The sequence below is a fragment of the Abramis brama genome (assembly GCF_963993115.1).
Source record: "Abramis brama genome assembly, chromosome: 9".
Lineage (NCBI taxonomy): Eukaryota > Metazoa > Chordata > Actinopteri > Cypriniformes > Leuciscidae > Abramis > Abramis brama.
In genome coordinates, this window is record NC_139971.1 from 24342652 (window position 1) to 24357896 (window position 15245).

Consider the following 15245-nt stretch of genomic DNA (forward strand, 5'->3'; position numbering starts at 1 on the left):
CTGCACACAAACACTGTACACACACTGCATTGTGTTGGTTTTTGGTATCGGAGCATTTTAATGAGTACAAGTACATGAGCACAGTTAGGTAGGTGATAGGTGATCCCTATCAAAATTAGAGGGCTCCAGATTGCGACCTAATGGTCACATTTTGCAACATTTTTTCCTGCCGGTAAGAGCTGATAAGAGCTGCCATATCTGTTACATATGAGAAACAGCAACCGAAACGAAAGTGGACCGCAAACGGACGAGGCGTTTAAACTTGACGTGCTCACCGTTGCTCAATTCTATTCTTACTCATAGTAAATGTCCTCTAAAACCATCAGGAAGCAGCAGTGAGAAGTAAGGTACACACGTGATGATGTTTATTTTTATTACACTTCACCACACCCATGCTACAAAAGAACCAATGAATCGTGTAAAACTCAGTAAACTCTGAGATGATTACTTGTGAGAAGTTGTGACATTAGAACCAAATATATGGATATGAGAACATATGTATAGCCTAAAACTAAATTAAACAACAATCTCTTAAATATTTTCATTTAATTTCATGAACATTTTTATTAAACATTGCCCTTTATTTTTATTTAAAAAAGGCATATTTCCTGCTCGGCCATAATCACCTTGAAGCCTTACATCTTTAGAAGTGGAGCTGCGCGGACAAGTTACAAAAAAATGCTTTGCACAGTGCACACCACCACGTGAAATGGGGTCTCGCGCGACTGCCCACACCACGGTTACGTCATTTTGGCCATGCACACCTTCGCGCTCCTGCGGACGCAGCGAGTTTAAACCAGAGCTTTGTCTGAAATAACCCTCTATACCTTTAGGGCACTATTTAAGGGGTCAGCCATTTGTAGTTCTTTCCAAAACCATACTCATTCAATCCCACAATGCACCAGAATAACGAGTGCGCAACCAATGCACACTCAATGGCTAAAGAATACCCATAATGCACTGTGAGGGTCACAACAAATTAATTCCCACATCTCGCCAGAAGATGGCGCCTGCAGCTGAATCATCCATTCATTTATTTTCCAAACCACTGGTCCAATGTGATTACAGAGTAATATCATATAAATTTCTTTTTAATTGATTATTAAATTGTTAAATTTAGGTTTATATATGCTAGTTTCCATTAATCTTTTCATCCTACTACTGGAACTGCCAGTTTGCTGAGCGTAAAATTATTATTAAACAGCAAGCAAAAACGACGCAAAAGCGGCAGCCCTTCCAGCACATTCAGTTTCTAACTTCACTCTCTCGTTTTCACTCACTTCTTTAAGTGGACTATTAGTGGGGTAATATAGGGAATAGTGAATGAGGGTTAGGGGGCGATTTCGAACACAGCTCAGGCTTTACTTGCGGGCCGATCTCGATCACGCAACTACACAGCGCCGGGAGATCCAGTGAGAAAGCACTTGAATTCGCAGTAGAATCAATAGCATCACTGCGAGATCAAGTGAGAAGTGTTCAAATTCTATGCAAAATTCTCTGTTATAATTATAAACCATAGATATCAGATCAAACAGCGACATGGAAACCAGGAAGCGTTGTGCTTAAACAAGTTATAGAAAGCTTTTAAGTCCACAAATCAACAACAGTTACCATGGATTTAATGTAGTGACGATATTACTGTAATCATGATATTGTGGCAGAAATAATGTTTTTCCATTATTCATTTCAGTGTTCGTACAACCTTTTGAGAGTCAAATTCAAGCACTTTTCAAGTGCTTTACACTTTTTCCAGCACTTCAAAGTGCTCTAAATATTATCCAATTTTAATGTTATTTTTTTAATGTGATGACCAAAAACATGATTTGTTCAACCTTCCAACATTGTCAACATTTGCAGGAAAACTAACACTTGGTGGCAAACAAACACTTTTATTTAAAAATAAAAAAAAGACATGAAATTACTACTATAACCAGTAGATGGCGGCAGAGGAGCATATATATATATATATATATATATATATATATATATATATATATACACACAATTATATATTTTTATATGACTGACTGTTGGTCAGTTCAGTATGAGTCCATAGAAGAACAATGGTAGCCTACATTTAATAGGAGTAGAATATTTATTTATTTTTTAATAAAAATCAGGGTTTTTGCATGTTACTATTGTTAATAAAAGTTAATTTTATCGGCATCTGAACTCAAGCTCAGTGCTTTTTGTCAGCTGTGCATTTCCTAGACATAAACATGTACTATTTTTATATATAAATATTATTATATATATTAGTAAATGATCTTATTAATGTAAGTCATTTTTGATTAAATTGCCTTTACGTTTACCCCCACCCCCTCCCAATTCTTGCATTCCAGCACCTGTCACTCCTACAAACGACTACAATAAATCCTTTAATAATGACAAAACCCCACATGCTTCAGCATACTTGCAGCACAATACATAAACCTTTTATAACTCTCAGTCGATGGCAAGCTTTTCTATACAAATTGAATTTCGAGCTGATAATAAACCTATCAATGAAAACAAACAAAGCGTTTTCGGTGTCTGTTCAGCCACTGTAACGTTAAGACATTCCATCAGAAAAGCAATTGACACTTTTATTGCTTGAATGGTGGATTGGAGAGCACATGACGAGTAGGCCGTCTGCAATGATCCAAGCATCACCGATTCAGAGCATCGTCACAGATTTGAATAAACATCAGCTTTCTGGCCTTTGGATTCTGAACACTTAACATTTTTGTTGGGTAACCTCACATTACATCGTCTGTGTTCATTTTGGTTAGAGCTAGAACCATACCATTATTATTATTGTAATCAATAATAATAAGAACAGCCAATAGTGATTATTTTTACATGTAAGGCTCCAATTATGTTTTATTTCTTGATTTAGGCACAATAATAAACATTTGAATGTTTATTAATTATCAATATGTAACATGGACTGCAATGTAAAATGTCATCCATTGTTATATCAACTGATGGAGTTAATATTGTTTTGAATTCCCTTACTAAAACACAAAGTACCCACATACTGGCTATGAATGGCTGTAAATATGAAATTAATTTCATAAACATGCGCAGAAATGGTCATGAATTATGTCCAAAAACACACTGACTTGTATTCAATACGGACCAATGTGCTGTTTTCCTTTGTATCAATCAACCAGGAATGCAATGATAAAAATACGCCAAATAATAATAAAAAAAATGATAATGGCATAAAACAGAAAGCATCGTGAATCAATGCAACAACAAAAAAGAGAGAAAGTAGCACAGGCGCTTGAATGCACGTTACAATGTAACGCTGAACAACAAAAGATCTTTATTGCGTCATAATCGCTGTTACATTGATACGTCTGATTTTTTGATCGCGCTTCGTGTTTCCTCATAACAGCGTTTATGATTTGATCTCTTGTGTGTTTAAAGGCCCCAAACTCCTCCAGACACCATTTTGAGTGTCTCTGTGTCTCAGCTCTATGGAATGTCCAAATGCATGACAAGGGAATGAACAAAGTCAGCATGAAAAAATCCATCTCATTCATGGATCCGTCCGGAAAACGGCTTTAACCGATATTCTAAACTCGAATAGGTGAAGCGAGTGCATTTGTTTTCTCTTCAATCGCCATCAGACAGTTTTAGAAAGAGCCTCACCATCACTAACACACATTGGCAGGAGAAAAGCATTGCTGCTGTTTGATGGTGGTGAAGCTCTAATGGTGGTTGGATGGTGTTTCTGGACTTTGAAAATCACTACACTACTTTGGAAATCAAACTACATAAAATGTTACTTACCGGTATGCGAGGGTTTAAATAGGTCTCCCTGATCCAGTCTGTGATCCCGGTTTAGAGCGATCTTCTCTGGGTTGCTGAGGGTCAGTCTATTCTCCGCGAGTGTGAAGGTTTCCTCCTCCGGTTGATTTTTCAGGCTGTATGGAAGCACATAAAGCGATGGGGGATGGGGGATGCCAGAAGAGAAGAGAAGAAGGGAGGGGGATAGAAAGAGAGCCAGAGAGAGAGGGGGGCAGCTACATGGAAACACAAGGGGAGGACCTCTGTGTCTGACGCACGACTGAACGCACCAGTCACTCAGTGCACCATCCATTCGCCACATGCACGAGCAAAAATCATCCAATATGGCCAAATACGAATGCATGCGTGTGCATGGAAATAAACCATACTAAATGATGCTCTAACAATCCATATGCATGAACATTCATGTGTGTGTTGTCTATGTGAAAACAGCCTAAGCGAAAGTCAGAAAAATGCGCCAATTTATGTACGCACTTTCCCCCCCCCATGTACGCATTTCTTTTTTTTTTCTTTTTTTTGGGTGTATTTTAAGCAGGAAATGTAGGGCTTTTATTGCACACACATCAATGTTATTTAAATATTTATATCATCATTAACAAAAACATCAACAATGATAATAATAATACAAATACATATTTTTATTGATCATATATAGAAATATATCATAAATCATCAAAAAAGAAAAAAGAAAAAAGAAAAAAAGAAAAAGAAAAACGCGAGTTGATAGTGACGAAAATGTATTTGTAACGTATTTTTCTCAGGCAGCCTATTAAAAGAATAATGCATAGAACCCAATTCTATACTTTTACAATTGATCTTACAGTTGTTATTTTTCCCTTAAATCATGCATAATATAAAATTATACACATTTATATAAATTATTTATAAAGATAATTATAAAATAATAATAATAAAAACAACAAACAACATAATATAATATAATATAATATAATATAATATAATATAATATAATATTGAATTTTTTTTTAGTTCGCGCGCCCTCTAGTGTCTGTAATTAAACTCTAGAGAAAGGGAAGAAAGTGGTTTTACAGGCTACTCGTGCAATTGAAACGGAAAATATGTAAACTAGTCTCATATTTCAACAAGTAGGGTAACGAATAAATCTTAGGATCATTCTGAATGGCCATGATTTCCCGGTGAACCGGATAATTCAGCTCGGTTAGCTGGGAAAGAACAACAATGCCACCTTGTGTTTCGAACATGATATAGCTAAGATCACGTTTCATCTGTATCGCTTTTTCTTTTGTGCTCTTGAGAGATTATTTTAAACGTATATCCAATGTATATTACATAAATTCCTTTACAAAAAGGAACTTAAATACTGAATAATAGCCTATTTTGTGACATGGTCTAGGTTTGTCATATGGCATGCCTAATTATGTAGTATAGCCTACATAACATATTACACAGATGGCTACTGCAAAGAGCACAATGTTATTTCCATCATGGTTTAAACATGATATCACCGTAATACATGTTATTTCATGATAATTTGTTTTATTTTTATTTAATGATTACAATTTTTTTTTGTATGAGATATTATGAGATAAGAAACTCAACAGCGCCCTCCTCTGACAATGAACAGACTGACAGACAGTCTTATGAATTTACAGTGAGAGCTCTTACAAATACAGGACATTTGGATTAGAGTCTCTTGTTAGAGTCAATGTTTTCAAAGCAGATCGAGGCTACAAATAACTGTTTCACCACTTCCTAAAATATCATGGTAGTTCCCATGCTTCTTGAAAGTATCTTGGAGCCCCATTGTGTACATGGCACATAAATCAGTCTCATTAATAATTTTTCCCATACCATGGTATTTCCATGGTAGCCTACTATAGAAATGTAAAAAAAAACAAAAAAAAAAAACAGCCATGTCCATAATTGTGTGTCCATAAAAGGCAAATTAGTTAAAGCTATCAGGACAGGAAACCAAACACTTTGTAGGCCTATTAAACCAGCAAGGTTCAAACTAAAGAACACAAACTACAGTATCACCTTTTAAGGTTAAGGGTACTGCAATTCTGCAAATGATACTTACTAATATATTATATAAGTAAGAATTATATTTGTATGTTCTATTACAAAAAGTATTTTCTATTATATAAAGTGTCTCTTATCTTTTAGACAGCTGTTTGTTTATTATTTATCATCTTTAATCACAATCCCGGTGTTGTGCCTGTTTTGGAATTTTATGTTCCTTTTGTTCTGTGTTCATTCCTGTGTCTTGTTCCTGTGGCCATGTTTGTAGTTTTCCATGTTGATTAGTCTTCCCCAGGTGTGTTTTGTTACTTGTCATCTTGTTTGCCCCTGTGTATAAATAGCCCTTGTGTTTCACTTGTTCTCTGTCAGTTGTCATTCCGTGCTCGTAAAAATGTTCTGATACCAACAACTGATACCATGCAGCGTGTACACAGTGTTTGTGTCCAGCAAGGATGGGCAAATGAAGCCTCCTGAAGCACTGAGGCTTTCCCGATTGTTCCGGGAAAAGATTCGAAACATCAAGAGAGTCGAAAACAGCGCCATCTTGTGGCAGGTCAAATTTATAGCAGCCATAAACCCGAGTGCGCAGCGCCGTTGTTTTATTCATTAAGCACAAATACAAGCCAACGCTAAATGTTCAGTTTTCTGATAATATAATTCATATATTAAAGTGTAGCAATACATTAAATGTAACAATTATATTAATAGCCTATAGCCTACTAAAAATACCAACAGAGTTGCTTGATGCAAGTAAATGGTGGTCTAATTATTTTATGGTTTATATGCTGTTTATATGGCAGAATATATGATCATGTAACAGGCTATAGGCTTATTTATATCTAAAAAATATTTAGTATATGGAAACTTCCATAAACCTGTAGAGTAGTGGGCTGCGTTCGAAACCGCATACTTCCCTATAGTAGGGGGAAAGCAGTTAGGCGAGCGAATAAGTGTATGAATCCTTAGTATTCATAAAAGAGTAGGCGAGAAGTTCCCGGATGGCCTACTACTTCCGGCCAGATTTTCGAGTGGTCGTCCGATGGATATTCTATCCCAGGAGGCCACGGGAGAGGTATACGTCATAATCGAACATCGTGGAGATCACCGACGCGGGTGTTTTCAAATGTGAGTAAACACGGTTCCTTGTGTTAAAATTGTATGTGTTGAGCAACTGTAGTGTGAACTGTTGAAGGTGTAAAGTAGTTACACAGTATAGTAGTTGTGATTTTGCTGTAAAAACATTTTATTATAGCTAACAGGGGAGCTCCAGTAAGTACATGTACGTCTCTAAAGTGGATTTACATAAACCATATACATCTTAAAGACGCTTATTTTAAATGTCTATTTACATCTGAAAGGAAAATATTCTATAAGTATTGCAGATGAGCTCTTCACAACAAGAAATAGACATCTGAGTGATGAATGTGTGCTATTATGTAGGATAATTCACTGTTGTCAACACTGTTTACATTTGACAAATGTGCTGTAAGTAGGTAAATAAACAAATCTATAAAGTAACTAAACATAAGTTCTATATTTTATTTGTCCCTTAGTACTGTTGATAAATTGAGGAACAATTATGTTGGATGAAAAGTGAGTTAACACATCAGCAACAACCTCAACATGTAAATGTAGTATTGAGCTCATAAATCACAGAGGTAACGTGAATCTTGTCTGGATGTTACAGGGACAGATGAACAGATGTGTGTTTATCCAGTGGAGAGTGGCTCATGAAGCTGAATGTTGCCATCAAAGGCTTTGAGTGAGTATACTACAGAAATGGATAACAAAATCTATTTAAATATTAAGTTGTAGTTTATTTTAATTATTGTAATTTCAAACAGAGATTACAACACTTTTCTGATTCTTGATTTCTCTGCATTTGCTGCAGATCTTTTGTGATGGAGCAGAGGATGCAAGGGAAGTTGATGGTGGCATTTAAAAAAAAAAAAAAGGTTTTAGGGATTTTACTAAAATATAAATTAAGGTAATTTTTGTTACTTTTAATACAGCAATCAAATGATATTGTGCTGTTAAAATGACTGCTTTTGTATAATGTTTGTGCATTTTTGTAGGATCTGAAATGTCTGCAGACTGGTGTGAGCACTGAGGATGAGGAGCTGAATCCTGGAAATGGTGCCATGGATGAGACCCTCCATCACTCCACCGGCCCTTATTGCCTCAGATTGTGAAGCACAGCGCAGGACGCAACAACCTTCGGCACGGCTCACCTCTGGTGGTCAGCTGATTCAAAATAAAGCCACAGAATGGGAACCGCTGTGTTGAGATGGCAGTAGGATTTGGGGTTCAGCGCCTGTAAATACATGCTTGTAGTTTGAATAAAGTTTCTTGTGTTGTTGACTTATTTGTTTATTGTGATGGTTACTTTTATTTGTTCTTTTACTAATGTATTCATGTTTCTTATTGTTGTCAGTATATAAAATATAATTATTTAATGTATGCATTAATTCATTGCTTGACTGAAAATTTAGATGTTTCACTGCATTTATCTAGTGTGTATTCATGCATAGCTATATCATATGACAAAACATTACATTTTGCTTGTTTTATTAAATTAAATCATTTTCAGTATAAAAAAGTAATATAATTAAGTATTGGTCAGCATTTATTTTGTTTAAGTTTTGGGGTGGGCTAACAATGCAATTCATTCTGAGGTAATATTAATTTTTAAGGAGTGATACTTACATTTTTTGAGTATAAAATCAGCAGTTTTCTCCAAAGGTGAGATCTTCGAGCAGCTGCCCGTCTCCTTTGTGCAGACATTACAAACGCTGTGGAAAACGTACTCGGTTACTAACGTAACCTCGGTTCTCTCTAGAAGAGGGAACGAGTACTGCGTTTTTATCAAAACGCTACGGGAAAAGTCTCTTTTCACGAAATACTGAAGCAAAAAATTATCCTTAATTTTCATACATGTAAAGCGCGTTGCAGCAGTAGTTAACTATGGCGAGACGGCTTGCTCGCTCATTGGCTGCTCTGCGGCAACTGCATAAGCCTATCGAGCGAGGCCTGAGGTGACGTCAGGCCAATGAGGGCGCTTCGCGCCCTCCTTGCCATTTCCCGCCGAGACGGGTGTGGCTAACCTCTATAAAAGGAGCTCGAAAAGGCTGATTCACTTGATTTTCATAGCCGAAGCGAACCAGAGTGAACCGTACGCACGGCAGAGAACGCAGTACTCGTTCCCTCTTCTAGAGAGAACCGAGGTTACGTTAGTAACCGAGTACGTTCTCTTACGAGAGTCCTCTCGTACTGCGTTTTTATCAAAACGCTACGGGAACCCCTTGTAAAACGCCGTGCGTGCTGGGATAAAAACACCGATCACTGGAAGCTAAGCCAGATGTACAGTGCATAATCACCAGATAGACTCACAAAGAATCCGGGATTAAGGGATGGGGGACCTTAATTCCCTAAACTGTAACGTCCGCAGACGTAAACATGACCTCACAGAGAGAGTCTAGAGACAAGAGGGGATTCCCTCCGTCCTTATATGGTCGCGCCAGCAGACGCGAATATGACATCACATAGACAGGGTGGGGAACCTGAACTGAATGTGGGAAATGTGGGTCTTACACAATTCTGCCCATAAGACAGTCGGTAGCGCGTTGCGCATGCGATTTCAGTGTTCTAGTTAGACAGCTGAATCGACTACACCGATAGTAGCTTAGCCTGCAAGGCGGGAACTTCTAGGTTGTAAAACCTGATAAATGTAGACGGCGAGGCCCAGCCTGCCGCCGTACATATATCCTGTAAGGAAATCCCGCTGGACCAAGCCCACGAGGAGGCAACGCCCCTCGTGGAGTGCGCTCTGACTCCCAACAGGCACTGAATGCCCTTGACAGTATAAGCCAGCGCTATGGCGTCAACTATCCATCTGGATAAGCTCTGTTTCGAAACAGCCATTCCCTTGGAACGTCCACTGAACGAGACAAAAAGCTGCTCAGTCTGTCTGAAGACAGCGGAGCGGGACACGTAAGCTCTTAAAGCCCTAACAGGGCAAAGAAAACTTGAGTCCCCTTCCTCACTTGACCCCGGCAGGGCAGACAGGGAGATAACCTGAGCCCGAAACGGCGTGTTGAGGGACTTTGGCACATAGCCATGCTTAGGTTTGAGTATGACTTTAGAGTCATTAGGTCCAAACTCTAAGCACGCTGGGCTCACGGAGAGCGCGTGCAGGTCGCCTATGCGCTTCACCGAAGCGAGAGCCATCAAAAACACTGTTTTGAAAGACAAATGTTTGAGGCTAATAGATTGGATAGGCTCGAAAGGGGCACCTTTCATGGCCGTCAAGACTGTAGAAAGGTCCCACATAGGAACTGAAGGAGGTCTGGGTGGATTCAGCCTCCTAGCTCCCCTGAGGAAGCGGATGACTAAATCGTTCCTTCCTAGTGACTGACCCAGCTTTGTTCCGGAGAACGCTGTAATAGCCGCCACATAAACTTTGAGCGTGGAAGGGGATCTGCCCTTATCCAACAGCTCCTGTAGGAAGGAGAGAACCTCCGTCACCTCACAATCAAGAGGTGATAGGCTCTGAGCTGTACACCAGCCGGAGAAAACCGACCACTTTGAGGCATAAAGCCGCCGAGTCGACGGCGCTCTGGCCTGAGTGATGGTATTTATCACTCCCTCTGCGAGGTCAACGGATATCCGTTGAGCGCCCACGCATGAAGGGACCACAGCTCTGGGTGTGGGTGCCAAATCGAGCCCCCGGCCTGCGAGAGGAGATCTCTCCTCAATGGCACTGGCCATGGAGCGAAGTCTGCTAGCTGCATCAGGACTGGAAACCATGTTTGGTTCCTCCAGAACGGTGCTACAAGCAGCACTGGGCATTCTGTTTCCCTGACCCGCTCTAACACCTGTGGCAGGAGGGAGACGGGGGGGAAAGCGTATAACGGGCAGCGCGGCCACATCTGGGACAGCGCGCTGTCGCTCTTGGAAAAGAACACGGGGCAATGAGCGTTTTCGCGGGACGCGAATAGGTCCACCTCCGCTCTGCCGAATCTCTCCCACAACAGCCGGACTGTTTGTGGGTGTAGAGACCATTCGCCCAGGGGAATGTTGTTCCTGGACAGTCTGTCTGGGCCCACATTCTGGAGCCCAGGCACATGCACTGCTCTCAGCGAGCGCAAATTGTGCTGAGCCCATATTAGGAGGCGTTTCGCCAGCCTGTACAGGGATGTGGATTTCAGACCGCCCTGGCGATTTATATAGGACACCACGGCCGTGTTGTCCGAACGGACTACGACGTGTTGGTCCTTGATATGGGGACAAAAACGCGTCAGCGCATTGTGCACTGCCAGCATTTCCAGGCAGTTGATGTGTTGGAGCTTTTCTCGTTCCGACCACAGGCCGAAGAACGGTCTGCCCTCGAGCAGCGCTCCCCATCCCGAGGTGGATGCATCTGTCGACACCATCCTCACTCTCGAGGAAGTCCCCAGGCTTACACCTGATTGGTACCAGCCGTCCGCCAACCAAGGTATCAGGGCTGTCACACAGCTTTGATTGATCTTGAGGCGTAACCGGCCGGACACCCACGCTCCGCGCGTTACTCGCGCTTTCAACCAGAACTGCAGCGGGCGCATGCGGAGCAAGCCCAGCTGGAGAACTGATGATGCTGAGGCCATGAGACCCAGCATCCTTTGAAACTTCCTGAGCGGGGTGAAAGCGCCGCGGCGGAAAGACTTCGCCGCGCGCTGAATGTGCCGTCATAGACTGCGAGTCCAGAACGATACCCAGAAACGAAATCGTTTGACTGGGGTTCAGTGAACTCTTCGCCCAATTGACCGTGATACCAAGATTCTCGAGGTGATCGAGTAAAATGGTTCTGTGCTCCACGAGCTGAGATCGTGATTGAGCTAGGATCAACCAGTCGTCCAAATAGTTCAGCACTCGCATGCCTCTGAGTCTGAGAGGAGCGAGCGCTGCGTCCATGCATTTCGTAAATGTACGAGGTGCCAGGGACAAGCCGAAAGGCAGGACTGTATACTGGTATGTCTGACCCTCGAAGGCGAATCTCAAGTATCGCCTGTGATGTGACGCTATCTGTATTTGAAAATACGCGTCCTTCAGATCTATCGACATGAACCAGTCTTCTCGGCGAACATGCGCGAGAATTTTGCTGGTCGTGAGCATTTTGAAACTGCGTTTCACTAATACTCTGTTTAGCCGTCTTAGATCCAGAATGGGTCTGATACCGCCGTCCTTTTTGGGGACTAGAAAGTATCTGCTGTATAGCCCCCCTTCGCTTTGAGCTCGGGGAACACGCTCTATCGCCCCTTTGCTTATCAGTTTTGATATTTCGGCGCGAAGTAGGTGTGCTACTTCTGAAACCACCGTAGTCTGGACGCGCGCTGTGAAGCGGGGAGGGCGTCGACAAAACTGTAGCGAGAAGCCTCTCTCTATAATGCCTAGCACCCAGTCCGAAACCCCTGGAAGCGCTGCCCATGCTTCTGCATGGCTGGCTAAGGGCTGGATGCGAAGCGCGCTCTGCTCGCCGTGCGACAGAGGCGCTTCGGGGCGCAATAACGTAGGCATTATGCCTGTGGCATTCGAGGCGGGGGGCGCGCTTATTACAGCGGGCAGAGCGCTCGTCCTCGACCTTACTACAGCGCTTGACTGAGTGAGGGAGGGCTGAGCGGGTCCCGTGGGACTCATGTCTGCGAGTAAATGTGGGCGGGAAGCGGGCACATTCACTGCTTTGGGCGCACTGTCTGACTGAGCAGAGCGAGCGCGCACAGGTCTCGTTTTTACAGAGAGCCTGTGGCCTGTGAGACATAGTGTTTGTGCGGGCACTTTCACTATGTTGGAAGCGCAATCGACCTGAGTCGATTTTATGTGCGCGAGCCCTAAGTGTAGGGCTGTGCTTGTGTGTAGAGATGGGCACTGAGGAGTGGGCATCGACACTACACTTATAGCACCATCGGCCGTGGCCGGGACACCAGAAAATACACTCTTTTCGGGATATATCTGGGTAGCCGTAAAAACGGCTTTTGTGTGCAGGCAAGCGGGCGGCTGAGCAGGCTTGCATCTTGCAGAAAACGCTGGAACAGTCGCAAGTCTTGGGACTGAAACAGCGGCGCGCTTGGGTGAGAGACCGGCCGCAGCGGGACTCACACACCTGCGCTTTCCTACGCGAGCTAGGACTTCTTCGGGGCTTCCGGCTTCACCACAATCCTCGATCGCGGCCCGCGCGGAGTGGGGCGTCGGCTGGTAGAGCGAGAGCGGGGCCCGGAGCTGCGCTGCTGTCGCTGCTGTGAGGATGCGGCCGAAGGCGGGGGCTGAGGCTGAGAGCTCCGCGGAGTCTGTTTTTCACGACCCGCTGCAGAACCAGAGCGCTTCGGGAGGAAGTGCTTGAAGGCTTGAGACGCTTTCTGGGCTTCAGTAAATCTCTCCACGAACTCGGAGAGAGAAGAACCGAAAAGGCCAGCGGAAGACAGCGGGGCGTCGAGAAACGCGTTGCGCTCGGAATCAGCCATCTCCGTGAGCGTCAGCCATAGATGCCTCTCAGCAACAGTGGCGGAAGCCATACACTTTCCCATGGCTTGTGCAGCAGACTTGGTAGCGCGGAGTGTTAGATCAGAAGCGCTCCTCAAATCCGCGATGCAGATAGCCTCAGGTCCCATCTCGTCCAACTTACGGAGGAGATCACCCTGAAATATCTGCAGTGTAGCCATGGTGTGTAGCGCTGACGCGGCCTGCCCAGCGGCGGAGAAAATTCGCGCGAGCAGCGTCGACGTCATGCGGCAGGCTTTTGAAGGCAACACCGGTTTAGTCCGCCGTCCAGCAGAGGGCGGGCAAAGGTGGGTTGCTATCGCCTGTTCCACCGGCGGAAGTGAAAGGTAGCCTCGGTCTTTCGCATTATCCAGGGAGGAAAATGCTGGTGACACAGACGAGCGCGTTCGCGCAGAGAAGGGCGCGTTCCAGGCCTTCGCAACTTCTTCATGCAGCTCAGGAAGAAAAGGAGCGGGCTTTGAATCCGGAGAAGTGCGCTCACCAGGGAGGAAGCTACCATCCAGCCGGGTGCGAGAGGGGAGCTCCGGAGCAGACCACTCGAGGCCGAGGCTCGCCGCGGCCAGCGCGAGTACTCGCATGAGCTCTCTCTCAATGTTGGCTCTCGTAGTGGGCTTGCGGGCAGCAGGCGCGAGATCCTCGGAGCTCGCCCAGTCCTCGCTGCCTGAAGCTAGCAGAGAGCAGGAATCCTTTTCCCCCGACGCGGCCTCGGAACCGACTTCCTGTGATGAAGCGGCGGCAGACTGTGGGCGCTGAGCATCAGGAAGTGATTCGGGAGAAGCCGGTGAAGCAGGCGGGCAAACCGGCGAGCTTAGTCGGGCTGGAGCGGGTTCCGGGACCCGCTGCGAGCGGCGCTTTTTACGGCGCGGCAGCGCGGCGGGGAATGCAGGCTCTGAGAAGAATGCCAGGCGAGTCCGCAGAGTCACCATAGGCAAAAGCTCGCAGTGAGGGCAGCCGCCGTCAGCGAGCGCGAGCGCTGCATGGTCCTCACCCAAACAGGAGACGCAGATGACATGGCGGTCTCCCTCGGTGAGTGGGGCTCGGCACGAGCCGCATGAAGGCATCTTTAAAAAGACGCAGCTCTTTTAGGGGGTGAGTGTCGCAAGGCGAACACACACACACACACACAAGAACAGTAAAAGGATAATGAAAGGATATGCGTCGGAAAGCGCAGCAGGTACGGCTGTAGAAGGCGGCGTAGGCCAGCGGCTTCAAGTGGCTCATCCCGCTGAAGTGCTTGCCTCAGACGACGCTTGCTTCCTCGTGATCCAGCGATGCGTGCGCTTCGCTGAAGAGATGAAAATCAAGTGAATCAGCCTTTTCGAGCTCCTTTTATAGAGGTTAGCCACACCCGTCTCGGCGGGAAATGGCAAGGAGGGCGCGAAGCGCCCTCATTGGCCTGACGTCACCTCAGGCCTCGCTCGATAGGCTTATGCAGTTGCCGCAGAGCAGCCAATGAGCGAGCAAGCCGTCTCGCCATAGTTGACTACTGCTGCAACGCGCTTTACATGTATGAAAATTAAGGATAATTTTTTGCTTCAGTATTTCGTGAAAAGAGACTTTTCCCGTAGCGTTTTGATAAAAACGCAGTACGAGAGGACTCTCGTAAGAGAACCATTCTAGGTAGGGCTGTCGAGTTACTGATGTTATGAAGTGTTATTGCACTTGTCGCTCATGTAAATTTTTATTGCAGAACTTATAGTTACAAGATATACCATAGTTGTATCTATAACAATGAACAATCATAATGGCAAAAAGAAAAAACAAAGATCATTGGTTTGTGTACTACATCATAATATGAGATTTTATACACAGGAAAAACAATGACAAGGCTAAATATCTTTAAATAGTTCTTCATAATACATAAAAAAATGCATTTTTTGTTATAAGCCTGAGGGATGAAACGAGAGAAAAAT

General features: G+C 43.9%; 1 protein-coding gene and 1 long non-coding RNA gene across 4 annotated transcripts in view; one reads left to right on the plus strand and one right to left on the minus strand.

Annotated features, from left to right (window-relative positions):
* Nucleotides 1–4095, minus strand: part of fam168a (family with sequence similarity 168 member A) — a 55310-nt gene extending 51215 nt beyond the window's left edge. For 2 of the 3 annotated variants that reach the window (XM_084123562.1, XM_084123561.1), the window contains exon 1: nucleotides 3781–4095. The gene's annotated coding sequence lies outside the window, so the exon portion shown is untranslated. The remainder of the gene's footprint in view (nucleotides 1–3780) is intronic. The other variant, XM_084123563.1, reaches the window with a different exon arrangement.
* Nucleotides 4096–6816: 2721 nt separating this feature from the next.
* LOC311089554 lies at nucleotides 6817–8163 on the plus strand. The gene is made up of 4 exons (XR_014607709.1): nucleotides 6817–6927; nucleotides 7490–7564; nucleotides 7694–7789; nucleotides 7878–8163. It is a non-coding gene; the product is annotated as an uncharacterized lncRNA (long non-coding RNA).
* The last annotated feature ends 7082 nt before the right edge of the window (nucleotides 8164–15245 follow it).